General features: G+C 35.5%; 1 protein-coding gene across 6 annotated transcripts in view; it reads left to right on the top strand.

The window, feature by feature from the left end:
- Nfib (nuclear factor I/B) overlaps positions 1-15,732 on the top strand; it is a 226,094-nt gene that overhangs the window by 85,146 nt on the left and 125,216 nt on the right. The gene's annotated exons all lie outside the window — the stretch shown is intronic.

Raw genomic sequence — 15,732 nt, 5'->3', positions numbered from 1 at the left:
CTGGGCCTGGGCGCTGTCCCTCAGCTCTTCAGCTCAAGGCTAGTGCTCTACCACTTGAGCCACAGTGCCACTTCTGGCTTTTTTCTTATGTGGTGCTGAGGAATCGAACCCAGGGCCTCAGGCATGCAAGGCAAGCACTCTACCACTGAGCCACCTTCCCAGCCCCTGAATTTTTTTTTTAGTGTTCCACAATTTTTTTATTGTCAAGATGATGTATAGAGGGCTTACAGTTACATAAGCAAAGTAATAAGTACATTTCTTGTCAAAATTGTTACCCCTTCCCTATTGATACTGTTTTAAAAATGACACAAATTGGAAATTCACTGGGATCAAAAAACTTTTTATTGTTTTGGGGCCTGAACTTTGGGCCTGGGCGCTGTCCCTAAGCCCTTCAGCTCAAGGCTAGCACTCTACCACTTGAGCCACAGTGCCACTTCTGGCTTTTTCTGCTTATGTGGTGCTGAGGAATCAAACCCACAGCCTCATGCATGCAAGGCAAGCACTCTACCACTGAACCACCTTCTCAAACCCCAGAACCTTTTTCTTTATAAAGATGAGTTAAATTGAGTTAAATACAAGTTTTTTTTTAAACTACTGAGATGTTACTGGCTACAGGAATAGGATAAAAGTTGAGTTGAAAACATTTTTATTTTATTTTTTAAATAGGTTTTTGTTGTAAAAATACGGTACAGAGGGTTACAGTTATATGAGCAAGGTAATGAGTACATTTCCTATCAAGCATTGTTATCTCCTCCTTTGTTTTTCCCCTACCCTCCCTTCCCTCCCACCTCCACACTCCTCCCTCCCCTTTCCCCCCTCCCCCCAACCCTGCCTAAATTGTAAAGTTCATTTTTCAACATAGTGTCTTGTATATCTCATTGTTACAATGGGTCAACCTGTATCCCTATTTAAGCATATAGCTTTTTTTCCCCTTCCTCTCCCCAAGCTAGAGAATGTATATACAAGATGCAGGGCACAGACATCAAATACAGTGAAAACAGGGGTTATACCATGGTTATACCACTTGTGTCCCTATCTTGGGGTTCATTTTACTTAACATCTTATCTGGTCATATGTACATAGCTTTTGACCTTTTCTGCTTGTCCCAGACATATACTAGTTATTGCAAATAACAAAGAAACATACTATGTTTCTTTGGGCTTGGCTTACTTCACTTAATGTAATTTTGAAAACATATTTTTAGAGCCTGGGCTGAAGGTAACTTAAGGTGGTTGGTCCTGTGAGGGTTTTTTACTTTGCTCTGAAGCCTGGAAGTTGTGTTCTCAGGAGATGGGAGGGGAGTGCAGATGAGGAGAGAAAAGAATTTGTAAGTTAGGCCTGTCTAACTTAGGAAATTTGTGTTAGGAAAGCTAAGAACCTTTTTCCTTTCTTCTTTTCCCTCTTAAAAGGGAAGTTAACTCAAATTAGAATTTTCTGTGTGCCAAGGACTGTACATTCATTGTTTCATTGAAAGCATGATTTTATATCCAGTATATATTTAAGAGCCAGGTCTGTTTAATACCAGAATTGCAACTTACAGCTGAGATTCTGTAACCTTTTGGTGCTTAGTTAATGTCTATTGAGCAAATAAATTTACTGTATAAATATTTGATCTCATTTTTGGAAAAGTACTTTGTAAAGTCATACTTTTTTGGACTTAGAATTCCTGTTGGTACTATTTATTGGTATGATAGTTGAGATGGAATCAGAGTTGAATTGAACTTCTGTGAGCTGATGTGAACAACCTCACTACTCTGTGTATGATTATTTCAGTAGGAAAATTCAGTGTGTTTGAGAAACTTATCTATGAGCTTTTTGAGCACTATTGGTTAGTATGTTAGGGATTGCTTGTATATAAATGCAGAAATAATATACAATTAATTTTATGCGCTTGATTTTCTGACACTTATACTACTATTTCTTATACTACTTTTCAGTTTAAATGGCTTTTTCTCTGTATTATATTTTCTGTATTTTCCCCATAAACTTCCCCAAGGTGACTTTGTGAGGAATGGCACATCCAGTAATGGTTATAATAAAAGTTACTCTCTAAAAAAGATTTGAAAGGAAGAGAAGAGGTAAAATAACTTCTACTATTCCACAAATATTAGATCCTCTATGGCATGAAATTGGTTTTGATTTTGGTTCATACAAAAGGGGAAGGGAACCATGTTAGTAATGAAATCTAACAAAGTTAAAATAAAACTATAGAGAAAGACTTCAAATGGACTGAGAAAGCCAAACTAGAAGATTTAGTTTGGTCTTTTAGTAGAGCCTGGCCAGAAAGGAAGCTTGTTCACTAGGTTATTTTGAAAACCAATTTGAACTTATATGTAATTAATGTATCTCAAAGAAATTAAGTGAACAATTAAATGTTTATTATTTTGTCCACAAACTTAAGTAAGGCTTTTGTTTGTGAATTTAAGTGGGATATAGTATGGTTTAGATGTGGGAATGAAGAAGCACAGTGTTCATTTCAAGAGTCTAAAGTCTTTGATGTGTGTGTTTTCTTCCCATGTAATTATTTTTAACGGCAACTTCAACACAATATCTTCAGAGTCATTTCTCCTGTTAGTATATGTAGTAAAAAATATAGAGAAAATAAAGTTCAATGAGTCATCTGATTAAAGGGCATGTAAATAAATTATTCTTAATGAGTTAAATGACAAAATTTCAAGTATTTAAAAAGTAGTATATTAAAGGGCATTTGTGAAAAGAAATTATATAAAATTAATTTAAATTAATTCTGTAGTAGGGAATGGATGACTCCAGAAGCTAAGAAACTCAGTGGGTGGTGTTCAGGCTCCTTTCTTCAGCCGGACAGCAGTGCTAACTTGGCAAATTACTTCACCTCTTGAAGCCTTTCCATCTTTATCTGTACCATGAGCCCTGTGAATTAAAGCCAACCTTTGTGAAGTGTCTTGTAAAATGTTCGCTTATAATTAACATTTACAAATGGTGGTTATTATCATCAACAATTATATAGCATGGAGGAAGTAGATGGTAAGCTCTGGAGGAAGTAAATATTAAAATAATTATTAATAATGATTTTTAGAGAGTTTCTTTTGGTGGTAGAGTATGAACTCAGGGCCTTGTCCTTACGTGGCAGGTATTCCACCACTTGAGCCAAGTTCTCAGCCCTTTTTTAACTTTTTTTTGTTTTTGTTTTGTTTGATAAAGTCTGGTGTATACCACCCAGCTATTGTTAGTTTTCATATTACTTGGTCCAGAGAAAATCTCCAACTCATGAAAATCCAAAGAAACTCTGATTTTCTCTATAGTACAAACTATGTTTTACATAGATACAAAGATATTTAAAACACAGTATCTTCTAATTCTTTGTTGATTTTTGAAAACAGTTATTTGTTTATTCAGCGGTTCCTGAGGAGCTGCTAAATTCATTTTATGATAAATACTTACCTCTAGGAACAAAAAGCACATTCAAAGCTATCATACTGTAAAATAGTCTCATTAGTCAGCTGGGAATCCGTTTAGATAATGAAGTTGGCAGAAGTTTATGAACTGACAAATAAACCTCTAAAATTGATAGTAGTTTCTGAAACTACTAAGAAATCTTTTAGGAAGTTTTTCTTATTCCACTCCCCTAACATGATTTATGATAAAACCTATTTGAAATTGGAATGAAAATGTGGGTTTAAAATTTTAATCCATATAAAGTCTGAATCAAAGTCTTTTTTTTTGTCAGTTGTGGTGCTTGAACTCAGGGCCTGGGCACTGTCCCTAAGCTTTTTCACTCAAGGCTAGTGCTATACTACTTTGAGCCACAGCATCACTTAATGCTTATTTCTAAATTTCTTTCAACATATTACCCTAGTATTTATTTTTTAAAATACTAGGTTATCAAGGTAATGTTAAATGGTGATTGAAGTCATGTTATATATAGTTTTAAATATATATATATATATATTGCTTTTCACAACAATGGTTCTGCTTAATACATTTTAGCTTAAACAAGTTCTTCAATATTGTTTATTAGATTACATAAAGGAAGATGATTCAATTTCCAATGAACAAATATTTTTGATTGTTATTACAGAGCCAAATTATCATCAGCAGAAGACTTTAGAAAAAGCAATAAGCTCTGTAAAGTATACAATACATGGCTATCCAATTAATTCTTTTGCTAATGTTATGCTAAACAATACGTAATTTTAGTTTATAATAATTAGTTTTCTGAATGAGTATTAAAAATATTACCTGATTTGTAATGGAAATCATTTATTAATTATTTTGTTGAGCTTTAATTCATTCTAAAGAAATACGAGTTTCATTAGAATAACCAAATATCATGTACAGTCAGCATAAATGAAAAAACTAATTATGAAACAAGAATATTGATTTGAATCTTTAAATACTTCATATTTCTGAATATTTTGGCTCTTCCTTTTTTGTTTGTTTGTTTGGTTGGTTGGTTTTGCTTTGCTTATTTTTTTGGTCGGTTGTGGGGCTTGAACTCTGGGCTTGGGCACTGTCCCTCAGCTCTTCAGCTCAAGGCGAGCGCTCTACCGCTTGAGCCACAGCGCCACTTCCTTTGGCTCTTCTTATACAGAATTCCAGGGAAGTCCACAACAACTTGTGATAATTTGGTTGAATTGGGTCTACTCTTAGGTACATGGCTATTTAACATATCTGGAAAACATTATTTTTATGTCAGACTCTAATATTATAGCAATGAAGGTCTTTTCATGTTTTTCACAAAATGGAATTTCTTCATAAATCTAAAGCCATTAACCTATAGAAGCTCCAGACCCATAACTTTGTTCCTTCCCAGGTTCAGTCATCATTTTCCAATATATCAAAAAATGCCTTATTTGGTGATAGGTAGGAAGAGTATAGTAAATAGATAAACCTAGGACTAAACAATCACTGCTCTATTATAAATTGCTTTCATATTTACTAATTTACTTCATAACTTTATTCAGATAAAAGAACCTTGGCTATCAAATCAAAAATGAAAATAAGGCTGTAGGTAATCTTTACAGAAATGCTTTTTATTCTCACATGTGGAACTTTACATGTACACAGAGTAGAACTTGACTTGGAGAAATGGACAGATCTTCAAAGAAAAGACAGGTACAGAATTATAGTTATATGGGATGAATGAATTCAGAGTTTATTATAGCATGAACACTAATGTTTATAATTTCATAATATATACTAAGAATTTGCTAAAAGTGTAGCAAATGCTTTTGTTAACAAGAATTTTAAAAAGTCATTCAAAACAAAATTTGTAAAATTGGAAAAGCATGTTAATAGACTCCAAGGGAAGATACTATCTATGTATGTGTTAAAGATACTATGAAGCATGGGAAATATGTAAGTATGGAAGAGACTGGACAGTGCCACGTACTAAACTCTGATCATAGCTACATCTTGAATATTTTTTTTTTGGTGGGGGGAAGGGTCACTTCATTTCAAATATGTATTTTTTTGGTTCTTAGTTATATGTTTTTTGGAGTAAGATCATAGTGATCTTCTCTTACTATAAAAATCAGGCTTTGCCAGGTGCTGGTGGCTCACACCTGTAATCCTAGCTACTCAGGAGGCTGAGATCTGAGGATTATGGTTCAAAGCCAGCCCGGGCAGGAAAGTCCATGAGACTCTTATCTCCAATAAACCACTAGAAAACTGGAAGTGGTGGTGTGGCTCAAGCGGTAGAGCATTCACCTTGAGCTGAAGAGTGCAGGGACAGTGCCCAGGCCCAGAGTTCAAGCCCATGACTGACCCCCCCCCTCCAAAAAAAAAAAGTCTGACTTCTACATACAGCTATGATGTGAGGACTAGGAAATACCAGTGATCTCAATGAACTTAGCCTTCAGTAAGGCATGGCATGTTGTCCTGGGTAGCCTGTGTTTTCACCTAGCATCTATTTGTATATGGTGTTCTCTATAGACCAGCCATATCTTAAAAGCAATTCATTGTTCAGGGAAATACAGTAAGGGGTGAGTGAGATCAGGAAAAAAAAAGTCGAGGGAGTATTTGTTTTATTTCACTGTGAATTTATCTTTTATTATTGTTTTAGATAGTTTGGAGGTAAGTGGAAATTGAGTAGAAGCCTCTTTGGCCAATAGGCAAAATCTGAGAAGAGTACCACTTGGTGACTTTCTCCAATAATTAGTGTGGCTAATGGTAGTGTGGGGTGGCTGCAGGGATACAGGGTCAGGAAGCAAACCAAAAGTAGAGCCTTGAGATGAGACAAATTTTCAATATTACACTTTTCCATCAATCCTCAGTAAACTGAGATTTAGTAGATTTTAGAGGAATTCAACTAGAGCCGACATGGGTTTTTCTGCATTTACTTTGTTTTGAAATTAGATTGACCTCTAACCAGCTCATTTAACACATTTCCCCTTTGTTCTTCTTCCTGCTTTTTTAAACATTCAAAGAAAGCATAATTTCTGAAAATGTTACTTTTTGATTGATTTCTGCTATTCAATTTCATAATAGGGAAAATTTAAGGAACAAAAAATAGTTTATGGTTGTTGAATTATTGGTAGTTGTCATTTTAATAAATACTCTAAATTTAAAAAAATCTGGAGGCTGGCTCAGGGGCTCAGTGGTAGAGTGCTTGCCTTGCATGCATGAGGCCCTGGGTTCAATTCCTCAGCACTACATAAGCAGAAAAAGCTGGAAGTGGCGTTGCAGCTCAAGTGGTAGAATGCTAGCCCACACCCAGGCACCACACCAGCAAAGAAAAAATCTGTAACAGTAATTTTAAAATATTTGAGGAGAGGAGCACAGAATTGGTGTTTCAATGAGTAAATCATTTCAGCAGTGAAACCCTCTAGACACTATGTTGGAAATGAACTATACTACTTTGGGGGGAGGGAAGTCAGGAGGGGGAAAAGTGGGAGAGAATGAGGGAGGGAGGGTAACACTTCAAAAGGAAATGTACTCATTACCTGACTCATGTAACTGTAACCATTCTGTACATTACCTTTACAATAAAATTTAGAAAATGACAAAATATTTTAGTTTTTTCTCCCAGTAGGAAATGTGGGTGAGAGTGGGGCTTGCTGAAATTATTACAAATAGGTTGCAATTCAGAAAAAATAATACAACCTAGAAGTTAATTAGTATTTTTAAGTATAGTCTAACATAGTCAATATTCAGTAACGTCAGTACTAGGAAGAGAGTTGATCCACCCAGAGATCATCTCTGTCAATCATCTCTTATGCTTGTTTTGCCTCAGAATGCAGCCTGTCTATCTTTCTTCAAGACAGACTAAGAATTTTACCATGAAGTCCCTGCTTTATGGTCTGGATGTAGGACTTCCTTCTCTCAGCTTCTGTTTAGTAGAATACCACACTTAGAGTTACAAGTAACATCTGGGTGAAGAGTGGAAAGTAGGAATGGATATTGATTAAAAGAGACAGAAAGAAAGAATTAGCATTTTAGCTGGCCCACAGAAAGTGAAGGTTTCTAAACATAGAAAACATTGTCAGGAGAGGTAGTGGAGACAAATCATGGAATATCAGCCCACCATGCACTGGAGGTACATGAATTGGTACAAAGGGACTGAGCCTGGAATTTGAAGAGCGATTTTTTTGAGAACTCCAAGTGCCATATGACTTCATTCAGTAGTTGTAGAAGTGTCTTACACTGTATAACAAAATACCACAAATTTAGTCCACTATGATCCCATTCCTTTCTTAAGGTCAAAAGCCATATAATCTAACTAGGGAGTAAAATTTGTTAACATTCACAATCTTGAGAACTATGCCTTTTGTAGTCTGGGGGTAGGAAAATGCTGGAATCACCTTAGAATTCTGCCTTATAAGTAGGTAATAGGGTGAAAGGTCTATTGTGGGTGTCTGAACAAGGGAGTTGCATGTTCCAGATGGTGTTTTAAAAAGTAGAATGCAGAAAGTGTTTTGTTCCTCATTTTGAGGGACAGGGAAATTTGACAAGAGAGGATATCCTTGCTATATATAATATATATTAGATATATTCTGTCATTTAAGTGGAATAAATATATTGATATAATAGTGTAATATATATGCATATATTCTGACATTTAAGTAGCATAAACACTTTCAAGACAAGAGAAAGAAGCCTTTCACTTTGAGATATAAGATAGTAACCAGGATGCAAGGAAGTGGATTCTGAATTTCAAGTGAAATGTAAAAATGTCTACCACAAACTGGGGTCAGGAGGTCAGGTATTCTTGATGTGTCAACATTTGGCCTGACCTGGGACATAGTTTAATAACTCAATTTAGATAGAGAATTTAGAAGAGCTCATGACTTATGAGTGGAGAAGAGATGAGCTGGTGGACTAATATTTGTCCAGAGCAGGAAATTTCTTGGAAAGAGATGAATGGTATAGAGAAGGAAAAGGTGACATTGGTGTGTGTGTGTGTGTGTGTGTGTGTGTGTGTGTGTAGGGATAGATTTCATTGTAAAAAGAACAGAAGCTCTGAATGATGGAAACTCCTCTGTACTGTACTAATTTGTAGTGATAAAAAGGGCAAGAAGATAAGAATTTTCACATCAATGAAGAATGTTTTCTAAAGGACAGATGAACATTCCTTAGGGAAGAGAAAGGAGCGGGGAGAGTTCAAGAACAAGAGCAGACATGTAGAGAGCAAGCTAGTTTATGTTGTTGAGGACTTAGGGATTATGGTTACAAGAAAAAGTGAGGGCTTCTGGCCATGTTCCACTGTCAAGGAGACTGGGGGCCTAGCATCCAGAGACAGTGCAAAAAACTTGGGCTCCCAGGCTGGGCTCCTGGTTTCCCCTGACTTCACACTGAGTAGAAAGGGGGCTTCTTGAGCATTACAATTCTTCCTTGTAGATGAGATGCCCCAATTAACAATATTTGGAGAATACCATGGCTTTCACCTATTATAATAGCATTATAAACACTATTTAAAGCATCTCTCTGAGGCTGAGAACCACAAGGGCTTTAAAAACAGCTTCAGACAGGTGCCTTTGCCTTGTTTATAATGCACACACTAATTGGAAAGGGCCATGTTCTCTTTGTGAGCTAAGACTGCAGTGGATCTATATTGTCATTATTCTCAATATAATTAATGAGATAAAAATTTAGATTAGGTATCTGATAATCCTTGATGAAGAGAATTGATTTTGCCCTTTCTCTGACTGAAAAGATGATAAACTATCAGACCACAACTACGAGGCAGTGCCTTGGCCTAAATGAAAGAAAGCATGGGATTCCTGTTACTGTTTGCCAGGACCATGGCCCCACTGTTTAGCTAACTGGAGTACAGCTCATCTTCTTATAGGGAAGTTCTTCTGTTTCCTATGTCTGGAACTTCTGCCTTCATTGGCAATGCTGATTCTGATGGAATGAAGATATTGTCTTTCAGAATTACTGATGTACTGCTTTGTGTACTGAAGCATTCATTCTGTCATATAAAGATGAATATGCTATTTTCTTGCCATCTGAAGAACTCCTGCTTTCTTAAATCTTATCAAATAGAATGTTATTCACTCCAGTTTTCTTTCTGAATTCTGCCCTGGAGACTTAGTAGGCAGTTACATTTATCTCCAGTATCATTCCTTGTTTAGCAGAAGAAAGAAAATCAAACAAATCCCAGCAAAATACCTCCTCCATAAAATACATCTAAAGCAAGAATAACATGAATGAACAAGAAACCTGGCTTGAGTCAGTCCTCTTGCAACACATGTAGAGTTGTTTGTAATTTTGAGTAAATGAGTCTGTAAACCAAAATAGTTAGTAGGTTTAATTTTAGGTTTACAGTTTTGACATTGTAATCCCAAATTACATCTTATTTGGAATAATCTTTTCAAGTTAGACTTTTTACAAATGTATTGCCATGAGATGACTGTATGTTAAAGATTTTCTCAAGATCGTAAAGCAATATCTGTGTGTCTGAATAATAATGTTATACTTACCATTGAGTTATCATTTTTTAGCTAGATATTAGATTTGTTGTTCTTATTGAAGTGTTGACATTCTTAAGTATACAGAATGTAACAAGTCCTCCAAAACGTTCAGGTCTGACATATAGGGGATAGTTGGGAGTTGTGCCAAATGTCATAGGATGCAAGGACCAAAGCCATGTTTCTACCAAATTGGTTAATCTACATGCGTTTCACTAGCTATACTTTAATGAAGAACTAGCTTTTAAAAAAAAACTTTACTAAGAAATGAGACAGAGGGGAATGGTTTTGGGTCTCCTGGAGGTCAGAAAGCATTTCTTTAGAAACTCTGTATATAAACCTATGTATATAAATATATATATACTTACATACGTACATATATGTGTATATTTTTCTTCAGTTTTCTCTTCAGTCAGATTAACTCTTTTTAAAAAAAATCTCAATTATGTCTACATTTTTAAGTGTTCTTAAATCTTTTGGAGAATGAAGTAGTATAAATCAGAAATAAATATTGATATAACAAAACCACAGCTTAAGTGGAATAATTAGTAATATTATCTTTCAGAGTAGTATAAATGTAGCTTGCTTAGTTTGGTTCTTTTTGCTATCTTCTAGTACTATTAAATAATTAGGTAGTTTTTTAATCTTATCTTTTAGTTGCTCATGCCCACATCAGAAGTAGTTTTGTTAAACAATCTAAGTTAGATTCCATCTGCTCTAACTAGTGAGTTAAATGTAACTAGGTAGAAAATTTATAACCTAGAAGAGAGTTATTGTTTGCTCTCTGGAAATTAATACTCATCTTCCATTGATCATCATCAGATTGATCAGTGTAGTCAAGTTAATACAAAGAACAGGATTTTTAAAATAATTAAGATGCTTATAAATTCAAACATTAGTGACTTCACTTATCTACCACTTTATTTCTTTAATTTCTGCAGAGTAGTTGTCTACACAATATTCATAATTTACTACTATTATGGCAGTATTTAAGAAGATTGATGGGAATGCATGTTCTAGCTTTCATTGTGAAGCTCCAAGTGTTCTGTAGGAAAAGGATTTTAGTTTTGAGTCCAATGTCAATTTAACTGGAAAGTTGTATTTGTTTTCCTTTCTTTTGGCATAACTGTACAAGCACCTTTGTCAAATTCAGGGTAGCTATGAGTGGAACATACTCTCTTGGAGGGTAGCATGTAGGCCTAACTAGGCCTGTAACTTGGAGATTTGGCTTTTTGGGGGATACAGCATCTCTTCTGAGAGTCACTCTTCTTGTTGGAACTTTCTCTTTGATGCTTACAGCTTTGATGCTTTCTGTACATATATACCTGCATTCAGGAACACATACATACACACACACACACACACACACACACACACACACACACACATACATAAAATGTATTGTCCTCACTCTTATCTTTGATAGTGGTTACTGACAAACCTAGGAGTGCTCCCTTGAGTCTTTTTTAGACTTTCTCTGACCTGAGCTTTCATTGCTACCTCATCTTCACAGAGACTTTACGGGGTCAGCAAATAACTTGACAAACTAATATATGCCTGTAGGTTAGATAACTTCCTCAAAATATAAGCCTACCTTGCTTTTTGAGTTTTATTTTTTAATGATTATTAATTTAAAGTTATTTAGGCATTTTGCTCTTTATTTAAATTTATTTAAAATACAAAAAAAAATCTACCCAGCAACTATTAAGTTCTCTGGTAGTAACTGCCACCTTCTTTTCCAAACTGAACTCTGTTCTGTTTCTTAGTATTGAACAGTATTTTCTACTAAATTTAATTCTGCTGTCTCTAGTGGAATTGGAAAATGTGCCAGCTTTATCAGCATTACTGACAGTAGTGATGATGCCTACTAGTCTCTAGCTACCATGTGCAACATGGTGCTTTGCTGGGACTTACATAGAGAAATCTCAACTCATTCTCCTGCTTTGAAGAGATTTTACTTTTGACCTCTTTGAAGATAATAAAAGAAACTTCTTAGATGTTAATCACTTATGCATGTTATAAAGCAAGTTCTTAAGAAAATAAACTTATAAGAAGTAAAGTATGTCTTACAGGAAAGATTTTTAGTTTGGTTTCATGGGAAATTTACACAACTTGGCTTGTTGATATGGTTGATCTGAACGGTGGATGGCAAGGTAAGCTTCCTCAGGAGCTGAGATGTTTCTAGCCCCACATTGTTCCTTCATGTTGGCTTCAGAATAATATAGAGAACCACTAGCTCAAAGATAAACTCAAGATGTGGCAGCTGAGCATTCATTCATGTCCTGACCCCTTCTAAGTGGGGATCATGTGAGATGGTTCACCCATGAAGCTGACTTTGTGTATGTTGAGATCTTTGAACATGTTCATGGTTGGCCTAGAATGGAGCAAGCTAGTGGAGGAGAGGAGAAAGGCACTGCCTTATGTAGGAAAATGTTCATCTAAGTCCATTTTCTCTGTGTGGGCACTTTTTTTTCCCCCTTAAATCTTCGCTGCTTCTTAAGGAAAGGGGATGAATGGCCAGCTAGGCTATAGCCTTCTTAGAGTGGTAATATAAAAAGGTAGAGGAGAACTGTTAAATGAAAGGTGAGGGAGGGTGAAATAAGTTCTCCGTCGAACAGGGAAGGTAGGAGCTTGTCTCCAGTGGCCACATTTCCAGCATATGGAGAACAGAGACAAGTAACAATTACTTAAAGTGTTAGAACAGGGGGACCAGAGCGTCTAGGAAGGGTGTACAACTCGGCTTAGAGGGATTTTCTAGAGGAGGTAGTTAGTCCTGAGCTTAATTTGAGAAAGGAATTTGGGTGGACATGGACATTTGTGGACTGTTGGACTAAAGGTCATGGAGAAACAGTGCCTGTAGGAAAGTAGCACAGTCAGATTTATATTTTCTGAAGTGTTTTACATGTTACTTATAACTGTACTCAAAGAGTGGTCTCAGACTGATGCCATCTCCTGTGAGCGTCTTAGAAATGTAGATTCATGGGTCCTGTCTGATTTGTTCAATCAGATCTCTGAGGAAGGAGCAGAAACTGTTAGACCAAACTATGTAGGTACTTCTACATGTAGTAAAGATGAAGAACCTTAGCTGTACAGAATTGATGGGAAGCAGGATTATTATAAACCCCTTATTTGACTAATAAGGAGCGCAGCCTGAGTAAATAACTAAAATCCATTTAGTGGAAGAGCATAGTAAGACACCAGTCTTCTGACCATGACTAGTCTTTCTACCATGGAAACTGACCAGGCAGTAAGAGCATTGTCATAGCATTTTTAAAAAGGAGAACGTAATTATATGTTATATTACCCTTCAGAAACAATGCTTACAAAAGTACAGATGGAAATAGGCAGATAATGCAATGCATGAAAGTGATTGATATATAATTTTTGGTTATATCACATTTCACACTTCACACATATTGTGTTTGTGTGTTTCAGAGACTGGAATGGGGAAGAAGGAAGTAGCTGTTATCTTAACTTAAGCTAATTATTCTCTAAGCAGTGTGTTTCCTAGAACTGTGTATGACCTTGGCTAAAACATTCAATCTCTGTACCTCAATTTCTTATCTATGAAATGGGGATAATAATACGTACCTAAGATAGTTGTTAGGATAAGGTAGCTTACCTGGAAGTGTTTTGCAAGTTATAAAATTTTATAAATGTAAGTGACATATTTATCATAAAATTTAATATGTCTAACCATCTAATGGCATTTATTAAATGTGTGTTATATGACATAGTGTAAGAATTGACTTTAAAAATGTGTTTTTGTTTAGAAGAATTACAAAACTTTTGATAAGGCTCCTTAAATTACTCATATCATTACTCATTGACCAACATGGAAAATTTTCATTTTAAATCCCCAATCTGACTTAGATTTTATTTTATTGAGTTTAACCTAGTTAGTTGCCTTTTAACATTACCTTAAGTCTGATTTTAGTAGGGATATTGACAGACACATCATGAGGTAGTGAATTGTACTTTATTATTTTTAATTTTGTCCTTTGAGGGGTGATTCAATTTAAGAATTAAGTGGCTATATAATTATTTGTAACCATCTGGAACAGCACTAAAAATTGTATGAGTAATTTCTAAGTAACATCAAGTCAATGGGTGGTTTATGTGACTCATGAAACCTTAAAAGTGAATTAGAGTATTTTTTTTTCGAGATAATATACTGGTTATTAGTATCTTTTAGTTTGCCTGTTTAAGTAGATAGCAAATGCTCCGCATAACTGTAGCCTAGCGTTTCTTGGCATTTATTTATTTATTTATGCATGCCTTTTTGGTGTTAGAATGGTTCATTATTAAGGAATGCCTTAAAGCCATTAAAGAATAATGGTTCTTATTCTTTAATGAATGGAATTTTGTTTGCATTAACACTAGGACTATTACAGTTAGTACTAGTTAAATTACAGTTTGCCTTAAACTCCAGTGGTACAATATTTTGATAATGAGTATTCTGGTTAGTTGAGATAACATTCTTTTGTTTGTTTTATGCCAGTCCTGGGGTTTGAACTCAGGGCCTGGGCACTGTTCCTGAGCTTCTTTGCTCAAGGATGGCACTTTACCACTTGAGCCATAGCTCTACTTCTGACTTTTCTTGAAGTTAATTAGAAAGAGTCTCTTGGGCTTTCCTGCATGGGCTGGCTTTGAAGTGAAATCCTCATATCTCAGCCTCTTGATTAGTAGGATTACAGGCATGAACCAGTGGTACCTAGCCTGAAAAATCTTTCTGGATGCTGAAGGTTTTTCTGAAGTATATATTTCTTTTTATGTATAATATTTGTGCTCTTAGTCATAAAAAATAGCAATGTACTATACAAAGGGGTTCCATGTTGATCTCATGGCATGCAGTGGAGTGCTGATGTGTAAGACACCTATTAGCTTGGGAGTTAAGGGAGGTGAGTGGAAATACACTAGGGGCCTGGGTGAAGAGGTGCATCTCATGATCCTTGTTACACATGAAATAAGGTTCCACTAATGCCATCAATACCAGCTTCTCTCACTAAGCTTGTCCTGATCGTAGATTCTGTCTTCTGGACTCAGACTGAACATGTTCAGTCCTTTGCATTAAGACCTATACTAGTATTTATTTTTCTTTTATTTTGAGATAGGCAACAAGGTAGCCAAAACTTACCTCCATTTTCACTATTTTAGTGTCTACCATTAAAAACCCCCACCTATTGTACTAGTATATATTAATTATACAAAATGGGAGGGGTGTTCCTAATGATAATCATTTTTAGTCATTATTGTTTTCCTTTATTTCTTCATTAGTGTTATTGACTATATGCAATGCATCCTTCAAAGCTCATCTATTTCTAAACATTTCTAGCTTTGATACTATTGATGTGCTATTTGTACTATTGATGTAAATTTCAAAATGAAATTTATTTAACATGTATTTACTTCAAAAATCTTTTCTGATGTATCTATATCTGTGTCTAGGTTGCTTCATTGTATACAGATTCTGTAATTCTAATTTCAGGTTGTTAAAACAAATTAACAAGAAATTGAGGTTAAACAAATAGAACAATTATTTTTAAATACAAAGCATTGACCATGAAGCTAAGACCAGTCTTTTTATTTTTTTTCCTGGCCATGGGGCTTGAACTCAGGGCCTGGGCACTGACCCTCAGATCTTTTGCTCAAGGCTAGCACTCTATTACTTTGAGCTCTACTTTTGGTTTTCTGGTGGTTAATTGGAGATAAGAGTCCCACCGACGTTTTTTGTCCGGGCTAGCTTTGAACTGTGATTCTCAGATTTCAGCCTCCTGAGTAGCCAGAATTACAGGTGTGAGCCACTAGCACCCAGTGCACTCTCATTTTTTTTTTTTTTTTT

The sequence above is a fragment of the Dipodomys ordii genome, unplaced genomic scaffold (assembly GCF_000151885.1).
Source record: "Dipodomys ordii isolate 6190 unplaced genomic scaffold, Dord_2.0 Scaffold53, whole genome shotgun sequence".
NCBI lineage: Eukaryota > Metazoa > Chordata > Mammalia > Rodentia > Heteromyidae > Dipodomys > Dipodomys ordii.
Note: the sequence above shows the minus strand (reverse complement) of the source record. Positions and strands in the feature narration are given on the sequence as shown.